At 42.6% G+C, this 26,659-nt stretch overlaps 1 protein-coding gene and 1 pseudogene across 1 annotated transcript in view; both read left to right on the forward strand.

Annotated features, from left to right (window-relative positions):
- LOC115685511 (rust resistance kinase Lr10-like) overlaps positions 1 to 26,659 on the forward strand; it is a 70,239-nt gene that overhangs the window by 15,145 nt on the left and 28,435 nt on the right. The window lies entirely within an intron of this gene.
- On the forward strand, positions 13,911 to 17,053 carry LOC115685513 (G-type lectin S-receptor-like serine/threonine-protein kinase At2g19130; annotated as a pseudogene).

The raw sequence follows: 26,659 nt of genomic DNA on the forward strand, positions 1-26,659 counted from the left end.
GCGAAATCCTTTCACACTGCCAGAAAATGTGCTGATTTAGTCAACTGGTCGACTATAACTCAAATTGAATCGTAGCCTCTCTGGCTTCTCGGTAGACCCATAACGAAGTCCATGGTAACATGCTCCCATTTCCACTCTGGAATTTCCAAAGGTCTTAATAATCCACCAGGCTTACAATGTTGTGCCTTCACTTGCTGGCACGTCAAGCACTTTGCCACATGCTTGGCTACATCTACTTTTATTCCGTTCCACCAGTAATACTGACGCAAGTTCTGATACATTTTTGTGCTACCCGGATGAATGTTGTAGTTGCTACGATGAGCTTTTGCCAGGATTTCCTCCTTAAGCTCTGCGTCATCGGGCACACACAAATGTCTATGAAACTTCAAGATTCCGTCCTCGGATACTTGAAAGTCAGCCTTTCTCTAAGTTTCGTCCATTTGCAGAATCTTTTGAATCTCAGGATCCGTAGATTGAAATGCCTTAATTTTAGCCTGAATCTCTAGTTCAATCCTTAAAGTGGCTAATAAGCTTGAGAGGTGACCTGCCTCAAACTTAAATTCAGAATCTCGTACTCCTTCGAGTAAAGTCAACTCTTTAATCATCAATTGCGCGATGCTCGATTTCCGACTAAGTGCATCCGCTACTTTGTTAGCCTTTCCCGGGTGGTATAAGATGTCGCAGTCGTAATCGTTTAGAAGTTCCATCCATCGGCGTTGTCTCATATTCAATTCTCTCGTACTTATCCGTCCATTCGAACTTCGTTTCCTTCTTTAGTAAGCTAGTCAAAGGAGTGTGGCTATCGCGGAGAACCTTTCCACGAATATTCTATAATAGCCAGCTAGTCCTAGGAAACTCCGAACTTCTGTCACTATCGTAGGTCTCGGCCAATTCGTAACCGCCTCAATCTTAGTTGGATCCATTGAGATTCCATCCCCAGAGATCACATGTCCAAGAAACGCTCCTCGATTCAGCCAGAACTTGCACTTACTAAACTTGGCGTAGAGTGCGTGTTCTCTCAAGGTCCGTATAACCATTCTTAAATGTTGCTCATGCTCCTCGGGACTTTTCGAGTATATCAATATGTCGTCGATGAATACTATAAAGAACAAATCTAAGAATTCCTTGAATACCCGATTCATCAAATCCATAAAAGCAGCTGGGGCATTAGTCAATCCAAATGGCATAACCGTAAATTCGTAATATCCATATCTTGTACGAAATGCCGTCTTCGGTATATCCTTCTTTTTAATCCTTAACTGATCGTAGAGTCTATCTTGGAGAATACCGAAGCCCTTTGCAATTGATTGAACAAGTTATCTATTATTGATAATGGATACTTGTTCTTGATGGTCACTTGGTTCAACTGCCGATAGTCGATGCACAAATGCAACGAACCATCTTTCTTTCTGACGAACAACACTGGTGCTCCCCATGGTGACATACTTAGACGAATGAATCCCTTGTCTAGGAGCTCTTGCATTTGAACTTTCAACTCCTTCAATTCTGATAAGGTCATTCTGTAGGGCGCTCTAGAGATTGGCTCCGTCCCAGGGGCCAACTCAATTACAAACTCCACTTCCCTTTCAAGTGGCAATCCCGGCAATTCCTTAGTAAAGACATCGGGAAAGTTACACACCTCAGCTATATCCTCTAGCCTTGGCTCCTCAGCCAATGAGTCAAATACAGTCGCTAGATAACCTTGGCATCCTTCATCCAATAGCTTAGTCACCTCAAGCGACGAAATCCAAGGGATCGAGGTTCCTCCTCGGTTTCCCACAAACTCATATCGAGGATGACCAACATGATTAAATTGGATCACCCTACTACTACAGTCCATCACGGCCCTTTGTTTTACTAGCCAATCCATACCAATAATGATGTCAAAATCAAACATAGCCAATACAACCAAATTAATTAATTTCTTTCTACCACCAATGACTATCTTACAGTTCGAACATCCTACTGAGATTAGCACTTTATCCTTTAGAGGGGTAGTAACATGCAACATTACTTCTAACGGTTTCGGTTCAATCCCAATTAATCTAACAAATTGCTCTGACACAAATGAATGCGATGCTCCCGGATCAATCAAGGCATAAGCAGCATGATCACATAAAGAGACCGTACCTGTGACCACGCCAGGCGCATCCTCCGCCTCTTTGCGAGCCATAGCATAGATTCTTCCTTGTGCTCGGGGTCGGTCCTGATTATTCTGCGAAGTGATTCCAGCCTGATTCCCCATCCAAGGTTGTTGTGGCTGAAGTGGCGACCTAACTTGTCGATTCGGGCAATCCTTCACTTGGTGACCGTGCTGGCCACATCCAAAGCAAGTTCCATTCCTGCCAAGGCAAGGGCCATTCCCATGCCTTCTCCCGCAAAATTGACATGGAGTTCCAGAATAGTAGGTCGGCTTTATGATATTCTTTCTGACCGAAGAGACAAACCGCCTATTCCCATTTATAGGTTTCTTTCCAAAGTTACGATTATCCCTAGCCGGTATAAACCGCGATCCAGATGCGGCATTCCTCTCGGTCATATCTCTCTCAATCATCTGAGCCCGCTCATAAAGCTCGTTGTAATCCCTAAGGTTTAGGGGTATCAATCGGCTACGAAGTTCCGGCTTTAAACCATCTCGGAACCTTCTTGCCTTATCCAAAGAATTCTCGACCATCCTCGGTGCGAACTTCGATAACCTAGCAAATGCCGCCTCATACTGATCCACAGTCATCTGATTCTGGCGAAGCCATAAGAATTCTGCCATTTTCTGTTCTTGAGCACTCTCAGAAAAGTACTTCCCATTAAAGGTATCGACGAAGCCGGTCCAGTTCGGCACGGTGCCTACAGGGAAAATTCTTTCTCGGGTGGCCTTCCACCAATCATTAGCATTATCTTGAAGTTGATACACAGCCAAAGTCACATTTTCCTCCTCCGTGCACCCCAGAAGTGCAAAGGCCTTTTCCAATTCCTCAACCCATCGAGTGCCAGCCTCAGGATCACCTTTCCCATCGAACTTTGATGGCTTAAGTTTCAAGAACTGCTCTACCAACTTGTGCATCTGGCGATTCTCATTTCCATTTCCATTCCCCGGATTATTCTGAGCGGCGATGGCAGCAGCCTCGGCAGCAGCCTCAGTAGTTCGTTCTTGAGTTTGCAAGCCTATCAACTGTCCAATCGCCTCTAGAGCCCTTAAAACTCCATCAACTCTAGGATCCTTTGCCGTTCTGGCTCGCGAGCTCGATGGACCTCTAGTTCCTCTAACCCGAGTGTTCATCCTCATAGAAATCACTCCAAACACCTAAGCATGCTATAATTCCACCATGGAATTAATGACTTAAATCAACTACTCAACTTAAACAGTTCTAGGCAACGAGCCACAGCAGCAGTTGTAAGCAAGCAATCACCCCGAACAAGCATCATAAGTACACACTTAGTAAGGTTCTAGATCTTACCTTGGACCGCCTGCAACGTTAGTAATAGCACTAAACCACTCAGCACTCATAAGCAGATAATCCGTATGATGCAAATTCAAGCCTACCAATCACAAGCACATATTCTCAAAGCACGCACAAAGCGTCACAAACTTGTGATCAAGGCAAATCTCTCTAACTAGCTACCCCAAAGTCATCGCTCCTTATCACTCCAGGTCTTGACCAAACATGGATCAAGCTGACCTTGCTCTGATACCATTTAAACGGGGATGTCACGCCATGTACCCTACGAATACGTAACATCCCACCGCGGTCGTTAAGAATGCGACTCCCAGGATTCATCGCCGACCCGCTACCATCGAATAAGAGAATATACGCAGAAGCCAAACAAACACTCCATTCAACAAACATTCAAACGGGATAATAAAGAGAGAGAATTTAAACAAACCAACAAACCATTGTATAAACTTAACGTCACATACAGAAATAACATATACAAGCCTTTCTAAAGGCCACAAACTTAGACCACGCATACTCAAAAAGGGATAGGGTGGTCGATCTGCTCCACTACTCTATTCAAAAGAGGAGCTCCAAAAAGATAGGAATTCCTAACCCTATCAAAAACCTCCATGGCATCCTGGCGGTGCTCCTGGCGAAGTCGAGTCAGATGCCTCGCTATAGGAACTAGACGGCAAAGGCTCCGATTCAGGTTCTGACTCCTCGGACCACGCCGGGGGTTTCGTAACCATCGGTTCGGACTCAGGATTAACTACAGCTCCATCAGGGGGATCAATCTCCATAAGATCCCACACTCCTAAACCATCGTTAAGGGGAATATCAAATCCCCAGAGATGACCAAAAGTCTAAGCTCCATCCTTCAGAAACCAAGCCATATACTTGTGAGCTGTCAAGTACTGCTCCCCATCATCTACCCAAACTGTACTCTCATGCTTCTGATATCCCCTATCCTCACCGGCTGGGTACTTAGTCACCCAATGCTCCGTCTCCGTTGGTACCCCGAAACATAGCGGAGGCTCAGTCATAATCAAGATCGAGGGACTGAAATGTTTAACAATGGGGAATGAGATAAAATCTCAATAAGTAAACTACCTAACCCTCGACTAGGGCAATACGTACCTCCGGCACCCTAATCATGCAATTCTAACCAATAGGGTAAGTTCCTATCAAACGAACAATGATACCACATACTATGCAAAGTCTCGAATTGCATCACAACCATGGCATACTATCAATATGCATAACAGCAATAATAATAATCCAAACATATTCAATCATTCACACGGGTCTCGATTATAAGATAAAATCACTTCGGCCCGTCCCATACCGTGCCTCACGATTTTATCCCATAATCAAGCGCAAAGCATGCCATATGCACATAACACTCGAAGTTGTCCAGATTATTAACGACCCACCATAGGTCACACTGAACTCCCGCCGGTCTTTCGGCATAGCCAGGCATCACCCACTACTTTGGGCGTGGCAACGTTCGAGATCGAACCCCCCTGACAAGTCAGGTACCGGACGGCATTCCATTTAGGAGCATCGATCTGACCTCCACCGCGATCGGTGTGACATCCTGAAATTTGCCCATTTGGGATTTATGAAATGCTTGATTTTATAAACGTACTTGTAGTTAGTTCTTGCCCGGAACTGATCATTCATGGGATACTAACCATTGGGAAAATGCTAATTAGGGATTTAAATTTGTGCGACTAAAGAAAATTCGATCGTGAATTGATATTCGACCGTAGAATCGTTGAGGTGACATTTTGAGCCAATGTAGGCCAATCTTAGGGTAGTTATGGGTCGATTCGTCACTGTCATATGAGTGGATCACGGGTGATTCCGTTTGACCACGAAATGAATTGACGAATGATCCAGAACCTATACCGAACGATTGTGCCCGACGGAACTAGCGATCGAACCTCGCGATTATATGACAACCGAAGTCGTCACGAATCGAATGAACTTGCACGTGACTCGATTTATTATCGGTCACGGGTCAAATATGCGAATTTCCCCAAAAGCCGCCTGTTAGTTTGAGAAACGCTCGAGTTTCGTTAAATAAAATTCAATTATTAATTAGAGCCCAAATTGGACATCGGAAAATTAGGAAGTCACGACGGGACGTTAGGACGACGTTGTGGTTGGAACGTACAGTTTTGGATTTTCCCGAATCCTTCAGAAAAATTCAAATTCGGCAAGAAAATGGAAAAGTGACCATTTTACCCTTGGAGGTTTATAAAGGGCAAGTGTTAAAGGGGAAGGGCATTTTGGTCATTTTACCCTAACTTTTGAGTTGGACAATTTTGCCCTTGAAATTTTATGAAATTCCCAAATTGCCCTTCAATATTTTTGGAAAAGATTCAATCTGGGCTGTCAATCTTAGGATAAGAATGAATCTCGGCCGTTGATTGGGTTTGTGAGGAAAGGGCATAATGGTCATTTGGCCCCCAATAATTGACCTTGATTATTTAAGTCTCAAATCCCTCTCTTTCTCCTCATTCTCTCTCTCTCCTCTCTTGGCTCCCTCTCCCCCCATCACCGAACCGACTGCCCCCCCTTGGCCGCGCCACTGCCGCTCGCCAGCCATCGCCGCCGTGCCGCCGTTCACCGCGCCACCACCGTCCCCCTCACCATCTCGGTTCTCTCTCTCCCTCGTGTGGCCGTGATCCACGGCCAAGGAGGCCGTCGCAACTGCACGCCGTCCATCCCACCCGTCGCCGTCGCCACCGCCGAGCCGCTCGCCGCTCGCCGCCGCTCACCGTTGACCGCCGCCTGTTTTCCACTCTAGCCGAGTTAGTCTAGAGTTCGGTAAGTCACGCCCTAAACTCTATTTAGGACTTCGGGTATCGACGGACGAATTAGGGGTGGAATCGGGTTTAATTAGACGCGGTTTTGGCGAAATTCGGGGCTGTTTATAGATTAATTGTGTGGACTGATTTAGGGGCTAGTATTAAATGATTTTGAGGATGAAATTGTGAAGTTTCGGGGCTGAATTGATGCCGATTTCATTGCTGGAAATTGGGGTTTGTAGTGACGAACCTATGGTTTGATTTAAGGGCGATTGGTGTCGATTTAGTGCGTGGTATGGTGGCTGAATTGTGATGCTCGTTATGGCTTGAAATGAGTATGGAAAGACTAAAATTGTGCACGTGTATGTGGCTGTGATTGTGGGCCCGTGAGTGGCCATGTATGTTTGTTGAGTGGTGGATTGAATGACTAGACTTCGCATTGTTATGTGCACGCTTGGGCCGAATTGAATTAATTGTCAATTGACCGTGTTGGATGCTTATTGAGCATGAGAAATGTGTGTGAATTGGTGCGTGCACGGGTCACGTGTGATTGGCCAATTTATTGGCAAGTGGGTGTTGAGCATGTGAATGAGCGGGAAATCGTGTGTGGTGTAGTATGTGTGATTGTGGAAATCCCTGAGGCGGTATCATTACGCGGGGATATTGATCCGTCCTAAGGCAGTACGGCTACGCGGGACGATGCCCGGTATTACCGGAGGACGGTACCATTACGCAGGTTGTGTCGTAGGTGGTGGGTGTTGAGCCTGAGGCGGTACCACTACGCGGGCAAGATACACGGCCTGAGGCGGTACCATTACGCAGGCCTTGAAGTGTTGTTATGAGTTAATCGCAGTGTACCTGAGGCGGTATCATTACGCGGGTCACTGGCGAGTCGAGTGCGAGATGGTCGCAGTGAACCTGAGGCGGTACCATTACGTGGGTCACTGGCGAGTTGTGTGAAAAGAATGTGATGAGGACGGAACGAATGCATGAAATGTAATTAGAACGTGCATGTGCTTGGAAATGGTGTTGTTGTGACTAACGTACAGGTTGCACGCTGGAAAGGCCACGTAAGCATAATTGTGTGCCTGCTATGTGATGGTTGAGTGTGGTTGTGGTTGTGATTGTCTGGAGGTACGAGATAGCCTAGGTGGGGTTTAGGGTGTGTGCTTACTGAGATGTATTCTCATGGTTGTTTCAACCAACAATTTCAGAACCCCGGCCTGAACAATGAATCCCCCACCGCCGCCACCTGAGTGTTTTGGAGTACCGGTGCACACCGACCACAACGTTGTAGAATACCCTATAGACGAAAACATGACCTGGATTAAGCATACGACGGTTGTTTGGGTAGACGTAGGACTACCCCTCTGGCAAGCCAACACATACACCGCTTGGTTCTTTCGGGACGGGGTAGATGAGTTTGGTCCCGTCCGTGGATTTGACGTCCCCTTTGATGGAGTTGGGGATTGGGACCCGTCTGCCATACCTCCTTCTGACGGCGAGATGACTAGCTCGGGAGACTAAGCCCCGGGCGCACCGGGATCTGCAGCAGCGCTCGGCAAAGACTGAGCCTTCTGGGGCCGAGCATGAGCCAGAGCCTGAAGAATCGCAGGCAGGGTACGATCCGATGGACGTGGATCTCGAGGCGATCCCAGAGGAAGAACCAGAAAAGGAAGAACCCGAGGCAGAACCTAAGGATGAGCCTGTTGAGCCTAAAGAAGAAGCGGAGTATATACCCCCGTATGAGCAATGGATTGACGCCGAATTTGTGCCAGAGTACGGGTCTGATGAGGAGTCAGACGAGGAGGAGCGGGACGAAGTTCCAGCGGAGTCCGGTGACATAAACCAGCCGATCAAGATTGAGGCCGAGTCGGAGTCCTCGGAGGAGCAGATAGTCCAGAGAGATTCAGATTCAGATGACGAAGAATAAGACTCGGAGTGGATGCCAAGCAGAGGGCGTAGGGGCTAGGTTTAAGGGTTGGGAATAGACTTTTTGAGGTGTTCCATTTTTGGACGATAGAATACCCAGGCTATCGATTACTTTGGATATCGGTGGTTTATAGTACGGTGTGCATATGTATATGGTGGTTTGTAAATTGTGAATATTATATAAGTTTGAATGAGGAATGAGTATGTTTATTCTCCTTAATTACCCCAGTTGCTATCGTTCGGGTAGTAGTGGCTTTCGCTGACGTTTTAAATCTCTGATTAGTTGAATTGGGTCGGCGATACCCTGGGACGTCGCATGATTCGACTAGGAAAAGTGTGTCGCGGGCTCGAAGGGGTTCGGGGCGTGACAATCGGCATTGTCTGGGATCGAACCCCCCCTCGACAAGTCGGGTACCAGACAGTATCCGAACTACCAACGGGTATCGTCTAGATCTCGTCTTAGACGAAACTTATCATGGCCACGCATTGCCAATTTTAATCTTCCTTAATTAGCCAATATTGCAAGTGTTTATGACGTGCAATTTACTATGAATAAATATGCCATGAATCGCACTCGTTTTCGTATCAAACATCAATATATGATCACGATATGCCATGCCAAGCCAACAATAGCCATAATCAACCACATGATCCACTTTTAAAATCCTACGATTATTCATCAAGTGCAAGATCAATCATGAAACATCAATTTCAACCATACGATCTTCGTTCTAGGCCACGAAATCATCATTCCAACCAAACGATCAAGCCACAGTCAACTACTGAGCCATGATTAAATAAATTAACCATACGATTAAACAATTCAACCATGTGATCGGCATTAAACAACTAATCCACCACACGATCGTCATTAAACCTTTAATCGGCATATAATCGACTAATTAGTCATGCGATTGTCAATCAAAGCCACGTGATCAACTTCAAATCTCTAATAAGCCAAATGATTAACTTTTATCACATCCTAATTTAATCTAAACCGTATGATCAAAATTAGCACATAATCAAGTTAATTAAGCCCTAAAATCAACATTAACCAATGTAGAATCAATGGGGGCCATATGATCAATGTCCAAATCATCCAATTCAGCCACTACCACATGATTATTGCAGCCACAAGACTAACCCACGAATTTAATTAAAACAACCAATAAACAATCATAATTAGCCAAGTTAAGCACAATTAGCAACATTAAACATATGCTCAAGCTCAAGCCACATAATCTACCTATCTTAACATTCAAATCAGCCATATAATCATCAAATCCAGCCACCAACAAATCCTCAATTCAGCTTCTACCATAACCCCTAAATTACCCTAACAACCCCTAAACACTATCCATTGGTAACCTACTAACCTAATCAAGGTTTAGGGAGTTACTTACCACTAATCTAAGCTAGAAACCAAGCCCAAATAGCAGCAGCAGCAAGTCACGGCCAGATTTGGAATTTCCGGCGAATGGCGGCGGCCAAACGGCGATCCGGCCAACGCCGGCTAATTCAGGCGTGAACGGCAGCTTGGGGGTGGCTCACGGTGACCAAGGGACGTGGGCTGAGGTGCTGGTGGGTGGTGGTGAGGCTCACGGCGAAAAGGGGGAGAGAATGAGAGAGAAAATGAAGAGAGAGAGAGAGAACAAGAGAGAAAGTGAGGAGAGAGAGAAAGAGGGCTGAAACTTCAATCAAGATCAAGGGTTGAGATGTGTTCTTGATACCCAAGGAAAGATCTAAAGGCTAGGATCAAGTCTTGCTCTCCAAGTTCCATCCAAAGGCCAAGATTAAATCTTGAAAAAAGGTTTCTAGAAAGGCATTTTTGTAATTAACCAAAAAGGGCAAGGGCAAAGTTGTCCAAGAGGATTTTCGGCCACTAGGGGAAAAAGACCAACATGTCCTTCCACTCAACAAATAAACTCTAGAACACACAGGGGTAAAATCGTCTTTTCCAATTTCTGAGCCAAATTTCCCTTTTTCGCGAATTTCTGAGCAAACCGATAATAAAGCAAGCTTAACGCGGCGTCGTCCAATATAATAATTTTGATATCCTTGAAAGTTTGATACCCAAGTTCGGATTTCAATTCGTGGCCAAAATCGATCAAACACGACTTTCGTGTATCTCAAACCAACGGGCGGCTTTTAGGGTTTACGCTTGTCGACCCGTGGTTGATTTGATATCAATCCACGTTTAAGTTTACTCGAGCCATAGTGACTTCGGTTGTCATGTAATTACCAGGGTCAATCACTAGTTCCGAATGACACGATCGTTAGAAATTGATTTTGGAACGTTCGGAATGCATAAAACGATTGAACGGAATCACCCGTGACTCAATTGTATAACATTGTTAAATTGTTCCATAATCATTCTTGGATCGGCCTATAATGGCCCAAAATATCCCCCCGTCAATCTTTATGGTCGAAGTGTCGATCCAGGTTCGAGTTCTTGGGTCGTGCGTACCGAAATCCTAACTAGCCATTCCCTAACGATTAGTATTCTCAAGAATGGCCAATTCCGAGTGAGATATAATGGAAAGTGCATTGATGATAATATCATTTCATAAATCCCGAAAGTGAGTCGAAATTCAGAATGTCACACGTGTACAACTTTTAATAATATTTTAATATTTTTTTGAATCTTTTTTTCCCTCCCCTCCCTACTTCCTCCGGCCGGTCGCCGAGCTAGAGGCCAGAGGCCAGTGAGGTCGACCTCGCCATGGCTAGGCGAGGTCCGACCTCACCGGATCTAGCGAGGTCGAGCCTCACCGAGTCGCCGGCAAGGCACGACCTCACCCAGATCCAGTGAGGCTCGAGCCTCGCCCACCCAGCGCGAGGCCGCCCTTGCGGCCATCCAAAAAGGGCGAGCCTCGCCGGCCTTTGGCCTCTGGCCGGCCGCTGGTACGACGACCGGCTGCTGGTCCGACGACCGGCTGGAGGAAGGAGGGAGAGGAGGAAAAAAAAAAAAAATTTCAAAAAAATATTAAAATATTATTAAAAATTGTCCACATCAGCGTCGGTGGCCGATCGGCGTCCACGTCAGCAAAATCCAGCCAAAATTGGCCAGAAGGACTAAATTGGCACAAAGACAAAAGGTTTAGGACTAAATTGACACAAATACAAAAGGTTTAAGATTGAATTGACACCAAAAAAGGGTTTAGGACTGAATTGACATCAAAAAAAAGGTTTAGGACTGAATTGGCACCAATGCAAAAGGTTTAGGACTGAATTGACACCAAAAAAATATTTAGAACTAAATTGGAACCAATGCAAAAGGTTTAGGATTTTTTTGATACTTTTCCCGAAAAAATTTTATATCTTTAGAAAGTACTGAGATCCTCTCTTTACTTGTTTACTCACTTGGCCAAGAAAACGCTTATGCCATTAATCTTGGGAGATAAGATGACGAATTGAACATGCTGAGCGTGACGACGACTCCTGGTTTTGCGTCGCTGTAAAGGAACTCTATAGCCTCGGACAGTGCCACCACCGGCACGACATTGACCCCCGGGTGGACACGTCCCGTTCCTAAAAGCTTACAATATTAATTGAACGCGATTTCTAGTAACTTGGAAGACGGAGACAGGATTCAAAAAGTCTCGAAATTTTGGTATTTGTTTTGACCTTCGCACTGGCGGTGGCAGCGGTACAGATGAGGCTGCAAGAGCCCTCCCCCGAATTGATTTATTCATATGATTACACGGGAGTCAATGTGATCCCACGAGAGCAGACAGAGCCCCCAGTTTAGTAAATTCATTTTGTGTCTTGTCTCGTTTAGGTAGGTGGAAAACCTCAACTTGTGTTTAATTTAGTGTGCGGAAGGTGATAAAACTGTTGAGTCCCCCTCGCTGCAGATCTTAGTTAGTCTGAGAAGGATAAGTAAAGTATATGCTCTCTCGAATAAGTTATTTCGAGGGCTAGGATGTTTGGAGGACCTGTAGAGTTGGTCAGATCTTCGTGAGGGGGAAGATCATTTTATCCCGCACGGTGCTTCTCTTTGTATCTCGATAGATCTCAATCATTGATTAGAATTTTATCTTTGCGAGTTGACGGTTAAGATCCATCAAGGTACCCAGAAGAGCACCTGCCGTCCACACTGGCCAATTAGGGGTAACGATTTTATTGTTACCTATGAAAGGTGTGTTTGATGTAAAAGCGAGGGTTCTTTTTCAGGGTAAACTAAATACTAAGTGAGAGTTTTGTGCGTTGGACCTTTAATTTAAAATGGTGAGATTCAGAAAATTCATATCAATGAACTAATAGTAAGAGTTTTCCCAAAGGCTTTCTCTAAAAGCCTAACCAAACGCAGCCTTTAAACTTTTAGAACAGTTAGCAATAATCCATAAAATTTTACAATTTAGTAAGAGTTCCTAGCCAACAATCCATGGTCAAGCAATGTTGGTCATGTAAAAAGCAAAGTGGTGTATTGTGTACTCATATCTATGGGTCCAAAGGAATTTTATCATTTGATTAGATGAACCCTCCCGGGCGTGTGAATTACTACCGGATAATACCTAGATCGTCACTAATGGAGGAAGTTTCAAGTCAAAAATAGCTTTTGTGTCCTTAAAACATGTCGGTGCAAGAATAAATATAGACTATATGGTCTTATTGTAATTGACAGTTGCGTTGAGGTATGGAAGAAATGACATCCACTTTTATTGTTGAAACTAACTGGACGCACGAAGAAGATTCATGTGGGATATTACTCCCAGTCCTTAAAAAGTTGCTGGAAACTATGAATAGTAAATACGTCATTGGTCTTTAATGGAAAATTACTCTCGTTCGTGGGAATACGATGACTTTTATTTTCTTTATTTTCGTCAAACATAAATGAATGTGAAAGTGAAAGTTATCATGGAAGGAGACGAGAAAATGTTCATGCCTAATGGATCTTAAAATAAGCACATCTATAAGGATGGTGGTAATTCTCTTGATTTTATGACAATGTACAAGAGTATCTGAGTGGAGAATGTGATATGCAAATTCTAGACATTAAGCCTCGTAACATTCTCCTAGATCAGAGTTTTACCCCGAAAGTTTCTGATTTTGGATTTGCAAGACTTTATTCCGCTGATCATAGCATAATAACGTTGACTGTGGCAAGAGGAACTTTGGGATATATGACGCTAGAGCTATTTTATAAGAACATGGGTAGAGTTTATTATAAAGCTGATGTTTATAGTTTTGGGATGTTGATGGAAATGGTCAGCAGAAGAGGAAATGTTATTAATGCAAATGCATAGGGGTCAACTCAAATTTATTTTCCTTTGTGGGTTTATGATGAACTTCGCCAAAAAAAGTTGGTTAAAATGGTAGATACCATAGAAGAGGAAAGAAAGACAGCGAGAAAATTGATGATCATTGCTCTTTGGTGTATTCAATGGAGCCCTAAAGATCAACCGACGATGAGCCGGTCCTTAATATGCTAGAAGGAGAGACAAACTACAACTTCCCCCTAAACCACTTTTGTATCCGATAGAGATGCAAATTTATGATGTTGAGACTGAGATAGAACTTGAAACATTCTCATCTTCTTCAAGTGCTTCGACAATTTCTAGTAGTTACCGGTATGAGCACAATAACAAGATTGAGGAACATAGTTTTGTGTGATTGTAGAAATTGAATGCAAATTAACAATACTACTATCAGTTTTACAAGATTTTAGTGGTATAATCCATGGAGCTATTTATTGGTATAGCCCTTATGATATATTGGCCTTGAAATGAATTTCACCATAGATTCCTCGCTTACAAGGATTTCGATTCAATTTACTGATTTAGGGCATAACGGTTCATTTTTACAATACCAAAGCTGATTCCTAGATAGAATCAACTTGTCAAAAATGTCAAATTTAGAAACCTTCCTACCTTATTAATGTGAAAGCTATGTACAACAATCTCTGCATAATATCCACAGACGGAACCTTTGGTGGGTCCACAGAATTGATGTTCTTGACTTGAGTTTATGTTAATTGGTTTGACTTGCACATTTCAACGACAGATGACCGGCTTCTCGATCATGTATCCCATCCCTTTATTGAGCCGCCTCCAACGCTCATCAGACAAAGGTACCTCCTCTTAAATACTACCCGTTTACCACCCAACTAGTGGACAGCAATCAATTGCAAAGCAACTGCTAGGATTCTAGTCGCCCCACGAGAGAAACAGCCAGTGTCTTATCACTTTCGACTCAGCCTTGTTGGACTGGCAATTCCCCGAAGACCGCTGGCTATTGAGAAGTCAAGAAATATCCGTTCAGAGAAAGACTTAAGAGTTGCTTACTCACCATGCCAAAAGGCCCACAACGGTAGCTTTGAAAGAAAGAGCAACCAGAGATGAGTTGCATAAGCGGAAACGTAGACATGTTTCCTTATATTTTGCTTCTTTTCTCTGTTTCATTTGGCACCTCTTTGTCCATAAGCACAGACACCATCTTTCCCGGCGAGTCTCTCTCCGGAAACCAGACATTAATCTCTCAAGGAGGAACATTTGAACTGGGCTTCTTTTCACCAGGTAACACTGGTAACCACTATATTGGCATTTGGTACAAAGGTTTACCTCAAAAGACTATGGTTTGGGTTGCGAATAGGGACCGCCCGTGTCCGACCCATTCTCTTCGGAGTTGAAGCTCCTCTGGGACGGTAATTTAGTCATACTCGCTTCATCCAAGCATCAAATCTGGTTGACCGGTTCGACATCGCTCTTGCCTAATTCGACTTCAGGAGTGCTCCTTGACAATGGAAACTTCATTTTAAGGAAGACATCCGATGTGTCTAGTGTTGCTTGGCAGAGTTTCGATCATCCCACTGATACCTGGTTGCCAGGAGCCAAGTTCATATATAATTCACATACGTCTGAACGAACAGTTTTGGTGGCGTGGAGAGATTTAGATGATCCAGCTCCCGGGATATTCTCTGTAATCCCGGAAGCAGAAGAAAAATTTCAGTTTTCGCTATTGAACAGGTCGGAAGTCTACTGGCGTGGTGGTGACTGGACTTCGGACAATTACGGGCTTCAGCCTTCACTGACAGTGGAAAACGCGATTACGTTCACCTATGTATCGAATGAGAATGAGAACTACGCCAAATATTCCACAGTTGCTCCTTATAATCTTTCCGGGATTGTGCTCGAATCGACTGGCCTGCTCAAGGAATTAGTCTGGGCAAAGCATATCCAGGAATGGAAAGTGCTTTTGACAGAGCCAACCCTGGAGTGTGAGATTTATCCCTTTTGTGGTGCTTCTTCTAACTGCAATCAGAGCGACGCACCGCTTTGTGATTGCGCACTCAGATACTTAGATCGTCTGAAGCTGGAAGATCGTCTAGGCCGATGCAAGAGGAGAAATGTGTCAAAATGTAGTGGTGACAGGAAAGATAATTTTTTCCTCATGCCTAATACACGCATGCCGAAAAATCCTGATTGGTTCATGGTGGACAACCTTGAAGCATGCAGGTTATTGTGCTTGAGCAACTGTTCTTGCAGTGCTTATGCTTACACTGCTAACTGTCTGATATGGACGGATGACAAATTTGTGGTTCAACTTTCAGCCGATGATGCAATTTCAAGAGATTTCTATGTCCGGATCGCGGCATTGGACTTGAAGGAGGAGAGTAAGAACAGGGGGAAACCCAGTTCAAATTCCATAACAGCAGGTGTAGTTGTGGCCGTAGCTTTCTTCTTGGTCCTCAGTGGGTCGCTGGTGACCATTAGGAGGAGACAGTCTGCTAGTGCAGTGGACGATCGTTTGATGCATTTTGCATATCGAGTTCTGAAGAAGGCAACAAAGAACTTCTCTGAGAAAATTGGGGAAGGCGGGTTTAGTTCTGTCTTCAGGGGAGCACTGCCAGACTCAACTCCAATAGCAGTGAAGAAACTTGGGTACCAAAACCAAAGTAACAAACAGTTCCTTGCGGAAGTTAGAACTATCGGAACAATACAGCACGTCAATGTCCTTCGTCTGCGCGGTTTTTGTGCAGAAGAGACAAAGCGGTTCCTAGTATACGAGTACCTTCCAAATGGTTCGCTCGCAGCTCATTTGTTTCAGAAAGGTTCCAACACCCTCGATTGGAAAACCAGATACGGCATTGTCATTGGGATTGCTAAAGGATTGGAGTATCTCCATGAGAGGTGTCGAGATCGCATCATACACTGCGACATAAAGCCAGAGAATATACTGTTGGATTCGCAACTCGCGCCATAAATTGCCGATTTCGGCCTCGCAAAGCTCCTGGGACGGGACGTCAGCCGTGTAATTACCACCATGAGGGGAACCAGAGGGTACCTCGCACCAGAATGGATTTCGGGAGGAGCCATCACGTCCAAAGTCGACGTTTTCAGCTACGAAAAGCTGCTCTTTGAGATCATATCGGGAAAGAGAAACATCGACGAGCTGGACAGTGATATGCGCGATTATCTACCGCTTCAGGTAGCTAATTCAATCGCCAAAGGAGAAGAAGTCTTGCCACTCATGGACCGCAGATTGAACGGACTCGTGGAGATGGAAGAATTATGCAGGGCATGCAAAGTGGCTTGCTGGTGCGTTCAAGACAGCGAGCGAGATAGGCCAACTATGACTCAGGTAGTCCAGATTTTGGAGGGGGTTATGGCAGTAGAAAAGCCCCCAATCCCAAGAACTTTCTTGCAACTTGTAGGAATTAATGAGAGTGAAGCATAAAACAAAGCACTATGTCCTTTCTTTGTACTTTATGGGCATGATGTAGCCCCAATTCATCCTCCATGAGTCTTTATGTACAGTCACAGCTATGTACTTATTTGGCCGAGGGCACTCGAAATATAAAGACAGAACAGCTAATGTCGCTGATGGACTGACTTTAAATTTTCGGATTTGGTTGCGACCTTTGATTCTCCATTTGCTATCGTTTCTATTTTTCTATTTTTCTGCTCTTTTGTTCTCCTAAATAGAAAAAAAAAACAGAAATCCGTTTCATAACGTCAGTACACTTTGGGCGGAGAATAGATTTGGAACAAAAATAAAATGTAAAAAAATTTATTTTTCTGTTCCCGGAAACAAAAAGAGAAACGAGATAAATACGAACAAAAAAATCTTCACCACCCACGCCACCTCTACCGCCACCACCAATGCCTCCTCCGCCGCCACCAGAGTCACCACCTCCTCTGACACATTCCACCACCCACGCCTCCACCACCTCCAGGCTCAACTCAACTCCTCCTTCATCGCCATTTCCTCTAACACCACCACCAGTACCACCACCACCACCACCTGACTCACCTCCGACACCTCCACCACCTCCACCCCCACCTCCAATGCCTCTTCCACCCACGCCACCTCCACCAAGATCTCCTCCACCACCGTCCCCTCCACTGCCCTAGTCACCACCTCCTCCAACACCTCCACCACCAACGCCTCCACTGATATTTTTATAATTAAATGAAAAAAATTGAGAATAGAAATTTTTATGGTCATATCAAAAGCATTTTTATTTTTTTTCTATCCTAGGAATATAAATTTGTGCGGTTACCAAATACGTTTTTCTGCTCAGAAATTCGTCTAGGGAATAGAAATAGAAAAAATTATTCCGGCAAGCAGAAACGTTATCAAATGGATCCTAAATTAGGCCCGACCCGGTGAACAAAATGGAAGGGGCCTAAACAGCCAATTTAACGGAGCCAACGGAGAAAATCTTTCGCATGACATTTCCATATCGTACGACACCAGGTTAACAGTGTTTGGATTGGCATTTTATCTACGTCTGAATTATTCTACATCTTTCTACATGCCTTTTTATTTTTTGGTTATTCAAATTGAAAGTATCTTCAACATCCACATCATAAAAATGTAGAAAAGTTACCAAAAAAATCATAAATCTATTGTACGGATGCCAATTCAATCATAAACCTTTCAATTTAGTCAATTTAGTCCTGAACATTTTAACAATTTGCTAATTGAGTCATTCCAGCCAATTTTGACCGGAAATCGCTGACGTGGACGCCAGCAGTTCTACGCGACACAGCTGGTGCTGACATGAAATTTTTTTACAATTTTCATTTTTTATTAGTTATTTATTTAATTTTTTTTCCAATTGTGGCCATCGAGGGCCGCGGCCTGCGGGGGAGGGCAACCCTCGCTCGACGCTGGCGAGGGCAACCCTCGCCGGAGAAGAAAAGAAAAAAAAAAGGGAAAAAAAAAGAAAATGTAAAAAGACGAAAATGCCCATGGGCCAAAGTATTGTGGGGTAAATATATCACAAGTGGCATAGTTTGAGATTTTCCATACGACAAAAAAAAGTTCATGGTAAATTTATCACAAGTAACATAGTTTTAGATTTTTCGTGTAAAAAAAAAGTTCAGGGTAAATTTATCATAAATAGCATAGTTTGGAGTTTTTTTATGGTATTTTCTCTTCTTAAAATTTGGTTCACAAAAATCTTCAAAAAAATAACAAAACGAAGAGGTGCAGAGGACCCGAATCTGGGTTTTCCAAAACAAGAACACGAATTGAGCCCAAATGAGAAAACCACAAGATTTGATTCAACAAAACTCAAGTTTTAGCAAAATCAAGGGTATAAGAAGATTGGCTGGCTTAGAAGTGAGTCTTATCTCCTTGCTCACAGGTACGAGTAGGGCACGTGTCGCATTCAAGACTGATCCCTGATCCCTTGGCAAATCGATCCATAGCTATTTTCCGGGGACTGAAATTGAGAATGTTACAATATTGGTGGTGTTTCTTACAAAGCCGATGTTTATAGTTTCGGGATGATGCTGATGGAAATGGCCTACAGAAGGAGAAATGTAAATGTAAATGCAGAGAATTCAAGTCAAATTTATTTTCCTTCGTGGGTTTATGATCAACTCGGCAAAGAAAAGGGGTTTGAAATGGTTGATGCTACAGACGAGGAAAGAGAGACAATGAGGAAGATGATAATCGTTGCTCTTTGGTGTATACAATTGAGCCCTAGTGATAGACCGTCGATGAGCCGGGTCCTTAATATGCTAGAAGGAGAGATTGATGAACTACAACTTCCCCCAAGACCACTTCTCTATCCAACAGAGAAGCCACTTGATGATGGCGACAACGAGAATAAACTAGAAACTTTCTAATCTTCTTCAAGTGTTCCAACTATTTCTAGGAGTTACCAGTATGAGCACAATAACAATTGTTTTGTATGAATTTTTCCCTCTTGTAGAAATTGAATGCAAAATAAAAGTAGTAATATCCCTTATACATGATTTTAGTGGTATATCGTCTAGCTATCTATTGGTACCCACCTTTTCCAAATGTGCCTCTTTTTTTTTCTTTTGGCACGAGGTTTCCTTTACGAAATTTTGGGTCCTTTTGGGTCGCAATGTCAATCCTTCCTCCATCGTCCTAAAAGCTCGCAGTTAAAAAATTTGAGAACAATAATCCAGTCGTACCATCACTCAGTGAAGAAGAACAGGACAAGCATATTTGCCGGAACACATGGCAAACATGTTTAATCTTTTGGTTTCCTTCTCGGGTATTTTCAATTTCATTGTATTTTAATTTCCTTGCAAACTCTTCACTTTTTGCACTTCGATTCACTTGGATTTGCACTCAAATCCCCACTTCATGCACTCTCTGAGCGCGGTGTGAAACTGTGGAGTGATCTTGATCGCTCTCTATCTTCTTAAATTCGAATGGACTCGGCATACTATCTTACACTGTCGCGATCATTCATATGTAATATCCTGGTTTCACGTGAGTTGAGTAAATTCCTCGCGATACCGTTTGCATTGAGCAACGAGTCTCTCCCCTATCTCCACCGATCCATTACAAGCTCCGTCCTTCCCACCAAAACCTATACCTTACCCCCCTCAACAGCCGCCCGATCACCCACGTTTACGCTGGCCATCCTTTCCTGAGAAATCTCCGACCTGGACCGCATGTCCCATATGAAGAAGAAGACCAACTCCCTTCCTTAATCCTAACGTTTAAACTAATTGGGAGGTTGATCAAAATGGGCTTGTGACTTGCACATGCGACAGAGGAAACACAAAGAAGCCACCTACTTTACCAAAATGAGCAGAAATTGAGCATGTGATGTCATGCGGATCGGGTTTTGCAGGGTCAGAAAGGAACAGATTAATGAACTTTGGGTTGGACTGAGACAAAAAAAAAAATCACAGTCTACTATGTCGACCGAGCAAAGAAATAACAGGGGATTGACTGAGATCACCATGAAATCATATAGGGCAAGTTGGAATTATACCAAAATTAGAGACAACGACGGGAATTGAATGGGGGAATATATGTTGCTCTGTCCCATGATCCCCAAATTCTCGTTTTGATTGAGCACAAAATAAAAGAAGAAAATGCTGATTTTGTTGTTGACAGTAGTTTCCGAGGCTGGAATTATACGCATAACTACATGTGCAATAGCCTTGGAAGAATATGGATCTTATGGAAGCCTTCCATTCTTAATTTAATCGTGTTGGGGGTTTTTGCACAGATCATACATTGTCTCATTGAAAAACCGGGGGTGGACCCTTTTTTGCTATCTGCCATCTATGGGTACAACACTGAAGTTGAACGAGGGTTTTTATAGTGCAACATTTCAACTTTTTCTACCAGACATACCAGAAACCGGCCTTGGTTGTTAATAGGGGATTTTAATGAAACAAGGGACACAAATGAAAGGATCGGCTCCACCGTGTGTTGGACTTTAGGTATAGAGGAACTAAACACCATGATTGACGAATTTGCACCGATTGAACCTCCGTCCATGGGTCCTTTCTTCACATGGACAAACAAAAGCTTAGGGGATAATCTTAAAGCAAGTAGAATTGATAGTCTTGATTAATGCAAAATGGCGAGATAAATATAACCACTATTCAGTTCAATTCTTACTTCCAAGGCTTTCCGATCACTCCTAATGTTTGGTGCGACTTGACACCACGTATAGGATGAGGAAATCTTCTTTCAATTTTTTTAACTTCTGGACTGCCAGCCCTGATTTCTTGCCAATGGTCTCCACTTGTTGGCAATAGGAAGTTCGAGGATCAAGAATGTTCACCGTGGTGGAGAAGCTCAAGATATTAAAACGAAAACTGAAGAGCTTGAATAGATCTCATTTTGGTGATTTACACTTAAAGGTAAAGCAGGCTAAGAAGAGCCTACATTTACTTCAAGAGGAGCTTGTGCTTGATCCTTATAATTCCATTACTCGGGATGCTAAAAGGCATAACTTAAGGAGTTACTTGCTCTTAGTAAACATGAAGCAGTTTTGCATAAACAGAAATCTAGAAATCTATGGCTCGAGGAGGTGACAATAATAGTAAGGTCTTCTTCGCCTCCATGATACGAAGGAGTGCCCAAAACAGGATCATTCATCTCAAACTCAAGGATGGTTCTATTATTACCGAAAAGGGTGCTCTTAAGAATTCAATTATATCATATTATCAGATCCTTCTCGATAGCTCCAGGCATACAAATATTCCATATGAGAGATATACTTCTTTATTCCATGAACATGTCAATGCTCTTGTTACCTGACTTGCACTTCAAAGCTTAGATAACCTCAGAGTCTTAAAGGGATTCAATGACTTCAAAGCTCAATTCTAGATGGTTTTAACAGTCTATTCTACAAATGCGCTTGGCCCATCATAGGCCAGGACATTGAGAAAGCTGTCATGGACTTCTTCTCCTCAAAAAGAATGTTGAAATTTATAAATTCCACATTAATTTCTCTTGTGCCGAAGGTCCCAAACCCATCCTACCTCAAGGTGTTCAGACCCATCTCATGTTGCAATGTCTTATACAAGATCATATCTAAGCTACTTGCAGAGCAAATAAGTTGCATGCTTCCATCGATAGTCGACCTCAACCAAACAGCTTTTATCACTGGGCGACAAATCTCGGAGAATATTCTATTGTGCCAAGACCTATTACACAACTACCATAGGGGAGACAAAGGTAAACAAGTAGCAATAAAGATTGACCTCTTGAAAGCTTATGACATGGAAAAATGGGATGCAGTTCTTAGGGTTCTCAAAGCTATAAACACACCTCAGTACTTGGTTGATCTATTATCCGAATGCATCACTACACCGAGGTTTTCAGTGAACTTCAATGGTGAACAGATTGGCTATTTTAATAGTACTAATAGGCTACGACAAGGTGATCCTCTCTCTCCATATCTCTTCGTCCTGGTTATGGAACTTCTTAATAGAATTGTTAGTACGAAAGTTGCTGCTTTTGCTTTCAAGTATCACTGGCGCTGCAAAACGTAATGGATTACCCACTTATGCTTTGCTGATGATTTATTCTTATTTGCACATGGACATGTAGACTCTGTCCTTTGCCTTGTTGATGCCCTTGATGAATTTGCAGTTCTCACGGGACTACGGTTTAACCCTGACAAATGTCAAATCTTTTTCTATGGATTAAATGAGGATGAGAAGCTTCTTATACTAGACCACACGCCTTTTTTCATAGGTACCCTCCCTATCATATACGTGGGTATTCCCCTTGTTACTAGGAAACTCACTCACATAGACTGTAAGAGTCTTACTGACAAGATCTTTAAGAAAAGTGAAAGTTGGGGCATGAAGCATATGAGTTGTGCAGGGCATCTGCAGTTAGCAAAAGCAGTCCTCATCTCCTTCTGTACCTACTGGATGCAAATGTTCTTACTTCCAAAGCAAATCATATACGAGATTGAGAAGAGGATCTGTCAATTTTTGTGGGCAGGTAATACAGTAAATCATGGATCGCACAAGGTGGCACAACAAGTAGTTTGCTTACCTAAAAGGGAAGGACGATTAGGATTGCTTAATTTGAACTTATGGAACAAAGTATTATTAGGCCGCATGATATGGAACCTCATCAATCGGCCATCGTCTTCCTTTTGGAGTATATGGGTTCACAATACCAAATGTAGAGGCACTCCAATTATGCAGATCAACATTAGGGGCAGTATGGCTTAGAGTTGGTGACGTCTCCCTAAATTGCGACCTATTCTAACTTTGGTTATCCATGGTACTATTGCCAAGAAATTTATGATGAACTCAGACATGTGGGACTAGCTATGGAGTGGTATAACCTGATTTAGACTAGTGGAATAAACAAACACAATTTTATTGGCTGGCTTGTTTAAAGAAACAGACTACCGACAACAGAGATTATCGGCCAATGGATGACTTCAATTGATATCCAATGTAACTTCTGTTGGGCCAGTATAGAAAACAGAACATATTTATTCTTCCAATGTGAGTGGACATGCATCATTTGGTGCAGTATCCTTGCACAACATGGGATTATGTGTCCTCTAGGAGGATGGAATGAGGGACTTCAATGGATGATTAGGGCAACAAAAGGCAAAGACTTGGCGGCAAAACTCCTCAAGGTATCCTTTCCTAACAACCATATATGGCATTTGGATAGAGCGCAATTGTAGGCGATGTCAAAACAAGCCATCTGACATCCATATTATTTTGGTTAACGTGCGTAAAAATGTAAGAGGTAAAGCTTTGTTCTTCCAAAAAATTAGACCTTCCTAGACAAATGTTGCTTTGGTTACTATATAGAAGCTTCCTATCTCCATCTTTTTGAACTATTAGCTCTATTATAATGCTAGGGAATGCCCCTAAGCTACTATTCTTCATCTGCTTTATAATACTTATATTACACCAAAAAAAAACAAAACTAGTTTACAATATTAGTGTATTAAGTTACTAAAATGCTTATCGATAGAGTAAAGTGATGAGTGAAACACGAGGTTAGACTAGATTAATAATGGATAGTTGATACATGATATAAATAACTTTTAAACTCCGAAAATAAGTAGGGAGCATGATATCGAGAACAAATGGAAATACTTAGGATGGAGACTAATTCTCGTGAATATGACTGGGCTTGACCTTCATACCGGCTTGCTGGTTCACTTAATGCAAACAGTTCATGCAAACGGGTAATGACTTAAACAAAATTGTTACTTGAAACTCAGGTGAAAAAGAGTTTATTATCATGAATGTTACTATGTGTTCTCGTTTTCGTCTTTGCGATATGTCACTTATGATATATTGGCATTGAAATGAATTTCAACACAGATGTCTCACTTTCAAGGATTTTGATTCAATTTACGGCACAGTAGTTCATTTTGACGATATTAAGGGCTTGTTTGGTAACCGGTCAAATAGTGCCTGATTTTTTTTTTTTGGTTCCCGGGAACAAAAAAAGAACATAAATCCGTTTGGTAAATTTTTTATTCCAGGGCACCAATTTTTTCCCAGAATCAGTTTTGGAACAAAACCAGGAATCTTTTGGGATAAGTGCACTAAAAGTCCTAAAACTTGTCACAAAAGTGCAATTGAGTCCTAAAACTTTCAAAAATTGCAAACAAGTCCTAAAACTTATCATAAAAATGCACTTGAGTCCTAAAACTTTCAAAAAGTGCAAATAAGTCGTAAAAGTTATCACGAAAGTGCAAACAAGTCCTAAAACTTGTCACAAAAGTGCAAACAAGTCCTAAAACTTTCAAAAAGTATAATCAATGGAAGGACTTGATTGAATCAATTTGACAAGTTTTAGTATTTGTTTGCACTTTCGTGATAAGTTTTAGGACTTGTTTGCACTTTTTTAAAGTTTTAGAACTCAAATGCACCTTCGTGACAAGTTTTAGGACTTGTTTGCACTTTTTGAAAGTTTTAAGACTTAATTGCACTTTCGTGACAAGTTTTAGGACTTTGAATGCACTTATCCCTAAAAAAAAAGTTGATTCTTGATTCTAAGTACAAGAATCATAAATGGAAAAGAAATTTTTTCTTCTTCTTCTTTCCTGCCTTGTGGCCGATAGCCGGCGAGGATGAGAGCTGGACCCTCATGGCCTGGGCAAGGGCCGCCCTTGCTAGATTTGGCAAGGGTTCGGCAAGGGCGACCCTCGGCCAGGCCGCGAGGGTCCAGCCCTCACCCTCGCCAACGACCGGCGGCCTGGCCATGGGCCAAGGAAGGAGAAGAAGAAAAAAAAAGAAATATTAAAATATTCAAAATATTATTAAAATATTATTAATAAAAAGAAATTTTGTACAGTTACCAAACGCATTTCTGTTCTTTTTCTATTCCAGGAATATAAATTTGGGCAGTTACCAACGCTTTCAAATGCTTAGAAATTATTCCAGAAATGGAATAAAAAAAATCATTTCTAAGCATAAATTATTTTCAGGAATAGAATGGTTACCAAACGCACCCTAAAGCTGATTTCTAGAGAAAATCAATATGCCAAAAATGTCAAATTTAGAAACCGTAGATAAGTTTCCTACCTAATTGACGGGAATGCCATCCATAAAATAATCCACCATGTTATGTTAGCTTCACTGCGTCAACATCAATCGCTGCATAATTTCCACCGATGGAACCTTTGGCTGGTCCATACAATTTACTTTGTGTTAATTGGTTGACTTGACCCCCAACTGATCTTCTCGATCATCAGACCAAAGAACCTCCTCTGGAATGCTAAGCTTTTACGGGAGAAACAGCCAGTTTCTTATGACTTTCAACTCAACCTTGTTGGACCGGCAACTCCCCGAAGACCGCTGGCTAACGGGAGATCAAGATTTTATCAGAAAGCCTTAGAGCTGCTATCTCCCCATGTCAAAACCGTAGTTGCGAAAGAAAGAGCAACAAGAGACGAGTTACATAAGCAGAAACGCAGAAATGTTTCCATATGTTTTGCTTCTTTACTCTGTTTCATTCGGCCCCTCTTTGTCCATAAGCACAGATACCATATTTCCCGGTGAGTCTCTCTCCGGAAACCAAACATTAATCTCTCAAGGAGGAACATTTGAGATGGGCTTCTTTTCACCAGGTAACACTGGTAACCACTATATTGGCATTTGGTAAAAAGGATTACCTCAGAAAACTCTGGTTTGGGTTGCGAATAGGAACCGCCCCGTGTCCAACCCATTCTCTTCGGAGTTGAAGCTCCTTCGGGACAGTAATTTAGTCATACTCACTTCATCCAAGCATCAAATCTGGTCGACCGGTTCGACATTGCTCATGCCTAATTTGACTTCAGGAGTGCTCCTTGACAATGGAAACTTCATTTTAAGGAAGACATCTGATGTGTCTATTGCTTGGCAGAGTTTCTGTTGAAAATATGTCTCGAGTTTGAGCTCAAAGCGAAATCTAAATATTCCGAATTGGATATTTTGCGGATCTCCGAAACCGAGCAAAAAGGAAATATTTGAAATTCACTTTTCTAATGCACGTTGGAGTCCTTGTTCTCAAACTGGAAAGTCCATATGAATTTTATGTTGAACTTTGACTCGGTCAATGTGTTAGAAGAAAGAAAGAATATTATACTTTCCTAATTCTTGTGGAATTCACGGCCAGAAGTGGAAAGAAGAAATAAAATAAAAGGAAAAGAAAAGCATGGCTGGATTTGTTTCCTGATCCTAATCCGCGTGGACTTCGTTTGTTGACTAACATGGGACTTCCTGATATATATGTTCATGGTCAGGGGATGCTTTAAAGTGCAGA

Source organism: Syzygium oleosum, unplaced genomic scaffold, assembly GCF_021117445.2.
Source record: "Syzygium oleosum isolate NSW1041296 unplaced genomic scaffold, Sole_v2.1 Sole_v2.10, whole genome shotgun sequence".
Lineage (NCBI taxonomy): Eukaryota > Viridiplantae > Streptophyta > Magnoliopsida > Myrtales > Myrtaceae > Syzygium > Syzygium oleosum.